This window comes from Ursus maritimus, unplaced genomic scaffold (genome assembly GCF_017311325.1).
Source record: "Ursus maritimus isolate PB19 unplaced genomic scaffold, ASM1731132v1 scaffold_3, whole genome shotgun sequence".
Taxonomy (NCBI): domain Eukaryota; kingdom Metazoa; phylum Chordata; class Mammalia; order Carnivora; family Ursidae; genus Ursus; species Ursus maritimus.
Window position 1 is genome coordinate 45,256,770 of NW_024425563.1, and position 11,628 is coordinate 45,268,397.

An 11,628-nucleotide genomic window follows, 5' to 3' on the forward strand; every position below is an offset into this window, starting at 1 on the left:
AAGATTTACTCCAGCATTCCTGCCCTCTGGCCAGAAAAATTCATTCCAAAATTTGTTTCTGAATCTGTCAATCTTAAATTTTTACAGAATCACTTCTTTTTTTGTTATCCCTCTAAAAAGTGTGCATGTAAAATTCGAGGAAGCTCTAGGTTACACAATTTGGCTACATTTGCCTACAAAACATGTCTCTCTGAGCAAACTCACCTGGTAGATATTTTCTTTTTATATATGTCAAAGAAACAAATAGTATGAGGTTATATTTTAAGTACTTTTTTCCCCCGAAACACTTCAATGTTCTATGCTCTTCAATCATTCTCCTCCTTGCCCTCACCTTCAACTAAAATGGCTTCTCATACTCCCTATTTCGAAGCATTTGTCTTGCCTTCCTTCAGCAAAACACACAAAACTTCCTTTTCAGTATTATCTCACGGGTGCTGCTGAGAGAGAAACATAGACTTTAAGGTGGCAGAACGGTTATTTTAACATTTTTCTCTTTTCCATTTCTGATAAAGATTATTGTTCTGTTTGTCTTTTATTTGTCTGTTGAGGCTTGTTAGGACCCGGTTAGATTAGCTCGTCTTCTAGAGAGGGGTCCCAAGAGCATTACTCCAGAACTCCTACGAGGGTGTGGATTTCCTCTGGGTAAAGGCGCGTATCGAGGTAATTTGCAAACCAGAAACTGCGGTCATCGTATTAGCAGACTGATCTCTTATGAGATACGATGACCCGGATGACAGCACGCTGTGCAGAACTCCCAGCCTTGCCTGGGAGCCTGTGCACGTCCTCAGCTACGATGCCGGGGGAGTAGCTGTTAAAACAGAGCACAGCTGACATTCAGGGTGCAGTGGGAAGGTTTGGGTGATTTCACTTCCTCACACGCCACTATTTCATCTATATAATAAATGGTTTGGGTTCGATGATTCCAGGTCTGAATGTCTATAACTGCATTTCATGAATTCAGTTAGAGTCAAGGTCTATTCTTTTGTTTTGGGGCTCAAAACAAGATAGAGAAGTAGGTTCTAGCAGTCTTAGTCAATGGTCTTCTGTCCATCAATCACAGAAACTCATTCATGCTAGTCAGGCAAAAGAATAAAATGTCAAGAGAACTTTCATAAAAACATCCAGAGAATCTCACAGAACCCAAGGGCAGGAGTGTATCTCCTGATAGCCAAGAACTAGGAACTAGAAAGCCATCAGGAACTACTAATTTCTCTCTTCCTCCTTCCTTCCACTCCCCCCCTCCCCTCCTTCCTCTCTCTCACTCCCTTCCCCTCCCTCTGCCTTCCTCTTTCCTTCTCCCCTCCCTCCCTGCCTCCCTCTCATTCTCTTTCTCTAATTCTTTGTCTTTCTCTGGCCAGATCACTTTCTCCCTCTAACTTTACACATCTGTCCCTTCTTTTATTTTTTAAAAGATTTTATTTATTTGTCAGAGAGAGAGGGAGGGGAAGAGAGAGGGCATAAGCAGGGGGAGCAGCAAGCAGAGGGAGAAGTAGACTCCCTGCTCAGCAGGGAGCCCGATGCAGGACTCGATCCCGAGACCCCTGGACCATGACCTGAGCTGAAGGCAGCCGCTTAGCCCCGGGAACTATATCCCGACCCCTTCTTGTCTTTAAATGTCCACTTTCTCTGCTTCTTCTGGCATGTGGATGAGAACGGCTTTCCATGATTACTGCTCATCGCTTTCCGTAACCCCCATTCCATCTGAAAGGCAGTCACTCATCTCTGAATGCCAACTCCAATCTGACTGCTCCACCTCGGGTCAGGTGTCCATTCATGGCCAGCAAAACGGGGTTATCAATCCCAAACAGGGTTGCCTCATGGAGATGGAGATACTGTCAATGAAAGGGGATTATTGACATCCCCAAAAGTATCTATTTCAACAGTCAGTGTAATTTTTTTTATACAGACAAGTGCGGGACACAACTACTAAGAAAGAAGAACTTGACAAGAAATAACAAGTGTTGGTGAGGATGTGGAGAGAAGGGATGTGTGCTGTTGGTGGGAATGTAAACTGGTGCGGCCACCATGGAAAACAGTATGGAGGGTCCTTAAAAAATTAAAAATAGAACTGCCCTATGTGCCTAGGAGGCTCAGTCGGTTGAGCGACGGCCTTCAGCTCAGGTCATGATCCCAGAGTCCTGGGATCGAGCCCCGCATTGGGCTTCCTGAGTCTGATTCTCCCCCTGCTTGCGCTCTCTCGCTCTCTCTGCCAAATAAATAAATAAATAATAAATAAATAAATAAAGCTGCCCTATAATCCAGCAATTCCACTCCTGGGTATTTATCGGAAAAGAAAAAAACCCCACAAAACACTAACTTGAAAAGCTATCTGCACCTCCGTGTTCATTGGAGCATGATTTATAATCAAGAAGACATGGAAGGAAACTAAATGTCCCTTGACGGATGAATAGATAAAGAAGACGTGGCCTATTATTCAGGCATAAAAAAGAAGAAAATCTTGCCATTTGTGACAACATGGATGGTCCTCGAGGGCATTATGCTAAGGGAAATAAGTCATACATTAAACGACAAATTCCATATGATCTCGCTTATATGTGGAATCAAAACCTCCCTCCCCAAAACTGAACTCACAGAGAACAGACTGGTGGTAGCCTGAGGTAGGGGGTGAGGGAGTGGGTGAAATGGGTGAAGGTGATTAGAAGTGCAAACTCCCAGGGGCGCTTGGGGGGCTCAGTCGGTTGGATGTCTGGCTCTTGGTTTCGGCTCAGGTCATGATCTCAGGGTGGTGAGTTTGAGCCCCGAGTCAGGCTCTGCACTTAGTATGGAGTCCGCTTGTCCCTCTCCCTCTGCTCCTCCTCCCGCTCTCTCTCTCACTCGCTCTCTCTCAAACAAACAAATAAAATCTTAAAAAAAAAAAAAGAAGTACAAACTTCCAGTTATAAGACAGGTAAGTGCTGGGGATGTAACGGACAACGCTGTGGCTACAGTTAGTAACACTGTATTGTACATTTGAAAGTTGCTAAGGCAGGAGATTTTAAAAGTTCTCATCACAAGAAAAAACATTTGCAACTGTGTGTGGCATAGCTGTTAACCAGACGTGCTGTGGCAGTCATTTTGCAGTATTTCCAAATATCAAATCAGTATGTTGTGTATCTGAAACTAATGTAAGGTTATCTATCAATTATACCTTAATAATAAAAAAAGGAAAAAAGGAACTTTCCCACTGTAAGACTTGTAGATAGATGAACGTGATTAAACAATCTTCTTGGAAGTGGGTGGATTCAGAGTATAGGAAACTGAACATGAGTCATAATAACAGTGTTTGAAAAAACACAGTGGGAAGTGTAACCCACAGTATAACACATAACTAGTCTTAGGGTCTTGTAAGATTTACATATATATTTGGCAATGAGGTTACTGATATATCAATATATGCATCTGGTGGTGTTTCTTTCCTGAACACAATTAGAATAAGCAAGTGCACCAATTTCCAACAGCAGCTCCCAGGCTCCCGTGTCCTGATAGTACCTCCCAGAAGAAAGGCCATCTGATGGAATGCCCAGGCAGAACCACAAGGCGTTAGACATTGACATTCCCATCTCTGGTCATAGCTTTTACATTTCTCGATGCAGAAATATAAATGTATATATGATGTATAGAAAGAAAGAAATCTGGACATTTCATGGAAATAGAATCATACAACATGTGGTCTTTTGTATATAGCTTTTCTCAATTAACCCAGCGTTTTTGTCCGTGTTGTAGCATGTACCCGTACTACGTGACTTTTTATGATTGCATAATATTCCATAGTATATACGAAGAAAACCACGTTTTATTTATCCATTCATCAGCCGATGGACATTTGGGTTGTTTCCGGCTCGTGGCTGTTGTGAATATCTGTGTGTGAGCTCTTATTGAACCCCTGCTTTCAATTCTTTTGGGTGTAGACCTGGATGGGAGTGGTATTGCTCGGTCACATGGTAATTCCATGTTTAACTTATTAAGGAACTGCCACATTGTTTTCCACCACAGCTGTGTCATTTTACACTCTCACCAGCAATGTATGAGGGTTCCAATTTCTCTACATTTTTGCCAACACTTATCACCCATTTTTTTTTTGAGTATATGATCCTAGTGAGTAGGAAGAGGTGTCCATGATGGTTTTGATTTGCATTTTTCCTACTAGTTAGGTTCTTAGGTTTTTTATTGCACAGAGAAAATTGTCTGTTCTCAGAGTCACGGACTGTTACCTTAGAGGTTTCGCATTCTCAGGGCTGAGGATACAGTAGGTGATTAATCATTACCTATTGACAAACCTTTCATTCAGCAAACATTTACAAAGAGAGCCTGAGCTCTGGGTATCTGCTCAGCACCTACCAAGAACAGTTCTATTTAGCTTCAGGAGGTCAGCAGATCAGAGCACATTCTAAAGCCTGTGAAAACAGGCCGGGAAGCCGGGAAGTTCACAGCTCAGCAAGAAGTGGCAATGGAAGCTTTCGAACCTCTCTGATCCATCGATTACAGTCAAAACAGGTATCTGCTGCTGTTTTCATCTCTCTTTTCATTTTTAATCAAATGTGTCTTGGCAGAAACCTCTTAAGGCAGATGGGTGCCCACTTCCCAGAAGTGTTTGGTGGATAAATGTGAGCCGACGCGTCATGATGATAAGACTTCTGCTGTAATTGAAGGGTCGGTGCTCTCGTTAATGAGACTTTCAATTCTGAGCAGTTACTACGTGTAAGATACTGTCTCATGCAATTTATTAATAGCTGGGAATGTAATGCCCAGCTTCCAGACGTCCTCTCAGTCTTACTAACAGCCTTTTCTCGGGCCACTGCCCTGGATGTGTCTCGGTTCACAGCTGAGCTCTACAACTGAGCAGCTAGGAGATTTAACCTCAGTGAGCATCAATTCCCTTTTCTATAAAGATAGAAATAAAATGCCCATCTCCTAGGGTTGTTTCCAGGAGCAGCTAAGATAACCTGGTTAACTTGCTGTAGAGGCTGGTACATGAAGATAAGTCAGTACATGTTAGTTCCCTCCGCCTTCACTAGAAATAGGGATGTTATAGATATTCTTCTTCTTACTTTGTAGATGGGGAATGTGAGGCACGAGCCTCATGGTGAATGAGACATCATCATCTTTTGGGGTGCCTTCCAAGCTCACAACCATCTCCGGCTTCCTGGGGACTGAGCTCTGAATCAGGGTGATGGACCCCCAGCAGTCATCTCTGTACCACTGGCCACGGCCCCTTGGGTCACTGTGGATTGAATTGAGGGAGACAGACATGGGGCTCACGTGGGCCATTCAGATTCTTGTGCAAGAATTTGGAATTGAGACCAAGAGACACAAAGTTAGAATCTGTATGTGGCTAGAACTGCCACAGAACTTAAGATCTAGATGCCACTATATTCTGGCACATGGATGGGGGTATCGGAGAAGGCCCATGCTCAAAGAGAGAAGAGGAAAGTAGATATGCAGAGAGAAGCAGAATGGGAGCTGAGAAAGGACCTTGATGACTTGCCAATTCCCATTTCTAGTCCTTTCTGAGTCCAGCTCACACTTTTCTCCTTGGATTCCACGAGACACCCACCTGCATGCTTAAAATCAACTCCCTCATTTTGCTCCTCAATGTCTGGTGGGCAAGACATTCATAGGCCACGAACTCAAATGCACAAGCGACTGAACTTTATTGTCCTGTAGCACAATTCAGTTTTGAGCCCTCGTTCCACCTGCTGGCAGAAAAGCAATCAGGTAGCTCCAGGTAAACTCAGGCATTTTGGCATTTTCCAGGCCTTTTAGGTTTCACTCAATTCAGGGTATTTTCACACATTTCCGGCTCTCCATATGTTACCCCTAGATGTCTTGGGCACCCTCGCTTCAGGGGAAGCATTTAGTCCATGCCCATCTCCCTGGAGAGAGGTGTGACTGAGACGTGATGAATTTCGGCCATCCCAGCTCCCCAGCTCGCCATGTCCTGGCAGGCCGCCCTCCACACACCTTCTTCTGCATGACTGCCCTGCACAGCTCTTTGGCCACTGACGGAGTTTTGTGCCCTTTTTAGGAACTCACCAGCATCTGAGTCTTTTTATATCTTTTTTTTTTTTAATAAAAAGATTGACTAAAGTCTAGGCAATCTTAATCTTCAGGAAAGAGAGCCGTCCAATTATTATTCTAATTTCTTTCTAATATTCTGTTTACCTACAAAGGCTTTGTACACTGGTCTTTTTAGAGGACAGCCTTTTGAAACTTGAAATGCTTTTTTTCCTCATAATTCCTGGCTGTTGGAAATCAAAAGTGTTGGATTTTAAGACTATTGTTTCTACTGTAAATACCACGAATCTAATTGAACTAATTCGAGTTTCAAGAACCGGATCTGGAACTGAAATCCATTTGGCTGAGACATGGCATAGCAGTGACTTAACCTGGGAGGGCCCAGGAAATGCATATTTCCTCATGCTGCATGAGCGTGAGTTGATTTCTTGATTGCCAGGAAGTAAAAACCCTGGTCTCCCAAGAATGCTTTCCATCCTTCGACCCCGCCTGCCCCTTACATTTTCCAGGATTTTCTCCTCTGTAATGTGCAACCTGACTTCCACAGTCATGTCAGCTGGGGCATGGACGCTGGGAGGGCAGACGGAAAGGCTACGCCAAAGTTAGACCTACATTTGCAAGGCCAAGTGGAACACAGTGCCTGGTCTCCCAAAGCCAAACTACTTTTAGAAGGAGAGGAGGGGAATGGCATTCCAGCAAGCATATTTGTCATTCCCCAACTTTGGTTTCGGATTAACTTTACACTCTGGCCCAGGGAGAGTCTTGCTAGTAAATTCTGTTCTCTCATATATAGCAACTGTGTTGGGGAGCCGCTTCAGACATTCCAACCTTCACTAAGAGAACCACTTTAATAAGAAAACTAGAAGGGGGGAGCGTCTAAGATTGGATTGCAGCAAATATATTCAAATATAACTAGTTCTTCAGAACAGTCAATGAGAATCATTTCTGTGGGAGAGATACATTACCTTGCTTTAAATGCAAAGCATTTGTCAGTGGCATAAAGCGATTGGGGTGATGGGGCTCTTAAAGAAGGTATTCCAGTTTTCATTTCTAGGTTGAAGGGTATCAAAAAGTAAGTTTAATGCATTTTAATGATATAATGAAAAACGAATGCAATATCAGGCTAAAAAAGCAATAAACGGACACATAGGCACACAGCTATGTAATAGGAGCATACGTACATATACATATATTTGTGTGTATATCTAGACACATATGTAGTGCTCACTACTAGGTGGTGGTATTATGAGTAGCTTATGTTTTCCTCCTTACACTTTTTTTTAAAAAAGATTTTATTTATTTATTTGAGAGAGAGAGAGCAAGAGAGAGAGAGAGAACAGGAGCGGGGTGGGTGAGGGGCAGAGGGAGAAGCAGACTCCCCGCTGAGCAGGGAGCCCGATGCAGGACTCAATCCTATGACCCCGAGATCATGACCTGAGTTCAAGGTAGATGCTTAACTGACTGAGCCACCCAGGCATCCCTCCTCCTAACACTTTTATACGCATCGTCAATTTTTTACGATTCTTACAGAGAAAATGATTAACATCATAGTTTTTAAAAGGATGGAACGAGACTTCCAATTCTCATGAGAGGAAAAAAGAATCTAAAAACTCTCCTGCCACATTGCCTAGAAATGCTTGCGACAATACAGCAAACATTATTTTAAATGTGTGAATGAAGTGGCAGGAGAGAAAGGAAGGCCCGAGCATGTCAGCAACACAGAGCAAAGTAAGGGCGCGAGGTGCTGCTGCGGGTGCTGTTAGGTCTGGGGTCCCTGAATAAAGCAGTCTTTAAAAGGCTGCGCTTTCCCGGAAGAGTAGATTAGGAAAAACACCGATCCACCAGCAGACAGAGACAAAAGGTATTTGTGTGCTTCTGCGTGGGTGGGAAAAATGTCCTTCTGAGAAAGAACATCTCCAGATCTACCCCAAACCTGGGGGTTCAAATTGGCAGATGATCCAAGAACCATGATGATCCATGACCAAAAAGGTGGTATAGGTATGCTGATCTCTCTGTGGCAAATTCAAAACAACTCTTGAGGGATACACCCAAGACTCGGGCCACAGGGCCTTCTCACGGAAAAAACAGACTCCTGTAAAGATGAGCTCACAAGCAACAATGGTGAGATGCAGAAGGAAATATCGTCCGTGAGAGTCAGCAGAAACAATAACATGCACGCATACGTATGTATGTATGTTCTAAATCCGTTAATTGAAAAATAGGCTCTCAAATATCAGACACAAAACCCCAACCACATGCTGTTCACGGTAGGCACACTTAAAATCTAATGACTCAGAAAGACTGAAAATAATGGAATGGCAAAAAAATTATACCACGTAAATACATATTTTTTAAAAACTGGAAGCACATTATTCAGTAGCCACAGCAGGGGTCAGAGGACAGTGTAATCATGTTGATATTAGGAAAAAAGATGACAATTTTTACATTTCTCAGGGGTAAGAAGGAGCAAAATGAAAACATGAGGAATTTCCCAGAAATACTCAACCGTTCCCCTGTTTTAGGCATCAAATGACGTAGCATAATTGCAAGACTGAGATAGTAAGACAGACAAAGTCACGCTCAGAATGTGGCAGACAAAAATAGAACAGGGAAGATTTGTACAACATAATTTACCTCACTCCGTGGGCACCAGAAGAGTCAAGGTTTTCTGATTACAATGTACTACCATTTGAAATTAGTGAATGTAAAGATAACCCCTCGAAAAACATAAAAACTCATTTCTAAAGAGTTCATGCATCAAAAAAGAACGCTTAATGGAAGTGAGTACGTATTTAGCACCAAAAGACAATGACAACAATACAGAGTTGAGCATGTGGGATAGAGCCAAAGTAGGACTTGAGTCATTCATGGCCTTAACTACATATGTTAGAAAAGAAGAAAGCCTGAAAAATAGTAAGAGAAATGTCCATTTTCCAATTCTAAAACAAATATGACAAACCCAGGAAAAGTAGAAGCTGGGAAATAATAAATAAATACATATAGAAATAAACATAGAAATCAATAAAATAGAGAACAATCACAAGACAAAAAAAAAAAGGAAAAGGAAAAGAAAGAAAGAAAGAAAGAAAGAAAGAAAGAAAGAAAAAAAACAGTGAAAATAAGATGACATGGAATAGCCAGAACCATCTTCAAAAAGAATATTGGAGGACTTAGACTTTCCAACTTCAAAATTTACTACAAAGTGACAGAAATCAAGACAGTGTGACATTAATAAACTGTTACATTAATGGTCAATTGAAGTTTGGCAAACACACCAAGAAAACTAAGTGAGAAATGAATAATCTTTTCTACAAATGGTGCCAGGACAACCAGATATCCAGATGCGAAAGGATGAAATTGGACCCCTGTCTTATATCATATATAAAACTTAACTCGAAATGGATTATACATCCAAAACTATAAAACTCTAAGAAAAAAACACAGGAGTAAATCTTCATGATCTTAGCTAATGACTTCTTAGATACAACAACAAAAGCCCAAGCAATAAAATAAAAAATTTGATCAATTGGACTTCATCAAAATCTAAAAAATTTTATGCTTCAAATGGTATCATCAAAAAAGTGAAAAGATAACCCACAGACCGTGAGAAAATATTTAAAAGTCATATATCCGAAAAGGGACTTGTATCCAGAATATATAAAGAACGCTTACAACTCAGTAACATGAAAATAAATAACTCAAAAAATTGGGCAAAGGATTCGAATAGGCATTTCTCTTTTGAAGATACGCGAATGGCCAATAAGCACTTGATCAGGTGCTCAACATCATTAGTCATTAGGGAAATGCACATCAAAACCACAAGATACCATTCACACCCATGAAAATATCTACAATAATTCAAAAAAGCCACCCAGGTAATAACGAATGCTGGTGAGAACTGGGGAAATTGGAACCCTCCTACACTGATGAATTAAAAAATGGTGTGACCACTTTAGAAAACAGTTTTGACAGTTCCTCAAAATGTTAAACATGGAGATACCATAGTACCAAACAGCTCTGCTCCTAGGTATATATCCAAGAGAAATGAAAACATATGTGCCACCACAGACACTGGTGCATAAATATTCACAGCAGCCTTATTCATAATGGCCAGAAAATGGAAACAATCCAGATGCCCAACCACTGATGAATGGGTAAACAAAATGTATATCCATACAGCAGAATACTCTTCAGCAATAAAGCAGAATGAATATTGGTGTACCCTACAATGTGGATGAACCCCAAAAACATGCTACGTGAAAGAAGACAGTCAGAAAAGACCACATAGTGTTCGATTCCATTTATATGAAAGCCTCCAAATAGGAAAATTCATGGATACAGAGAGCAGATCAGGGGTTGCCTAGGGTTGGAGGAGGGAGGAATGGGGAGTGACTGCTTAATGGTACAGGGCTTCTTTGAGGGGTGATGCAAATGTTCTAAAGTTAGACTATGGTGGGGATTGTACAACTTTGTAAATATAATAAAAACCATTGAACTGTATACTTTAAATGGGTAAATTTTATGGTGTGTAAATTTTGCCCAATACAATTGCATTTTGAAAAATTAAGTCAGATAACAATAAACGCAATGTGGTATGCCACACTGGATCCCGGAACAGAAAAGAGACATTAGTGAAAAAACTCATAAAAACCAGGGGCGCCTGGGTGGCACAGCGGTTAAGCGTCTGCCTTCGGCTCAGGGCGTGATCCCGGCGTTCTGGGATCGAGCCCCACATCAGGCTCTTCCGCTATGAGCCTGCTTCTTCCTCTCCCACTCCCCCTGCTTGTGTTCCCTCTCTCGCTGGCTGTCTCTGTCTCTGTCAAATAAATAAATAAAATCTTTAAAAAAAAAAAAGAAAAAATTCATAAAAATCTGAATAATGTTTGTACAGTAGTTCATAGTGTTGTACTAAGGTAATTGTAATGTTAATTTCTTAACAAATGTTCATGGTTAGGTGAGTTGCTAACATTAGGGAAGATGAGTGAAGGTTATACAGGAACTCTGGATTTTCTTTGCAACTTTTCTGTAAATCTGAAATACTCTAAAAGTAAAAAACCACCACGGCAAACCTTTACTGTACTTGATGCAGTGAGTCAGAAAGAAAGAGAGGAAAGGATCGAGGAGGCACAGATACATAATTAGAACTGACACATAGGATATAAACTGCAAAACAGTGGAGATGTAATCATAATACTAAGGATAATTATGTATTAGTGCTGTGCAAGGTAGTTTCCTTCACTGTCACCACCTGTCGGGTGTCTGGGCTCAGGATGAATTCCACAATGTGAAACAGTTTGAGATAAGGAACAGGCTCTGTTGGGGGGTTAAACTACAACACAAGAGCCAGCAAGATGAGACAAGATATGTGGGTGTCTGCCCTCCTACCATGGTAAGGGGTCATGTCAGGACCTGGGTGATGAACTTGTCAAGGGGAGGCAAGCAGACTGCTTGGCAGAGTGATGTTTATAGAAGTTGCTGAGAAAACCAGTTGCCCAGCACCTGGAGACCTGGGGGCAGGTGCTGTGGGGGAGCCAAAGGAAGGGGGCTTTGGGAAGCTGGATTTGGGTGCAGCCTCTCCCTCTAGGAGAAGGCAGGGCCAGGACTAGCCAGCTT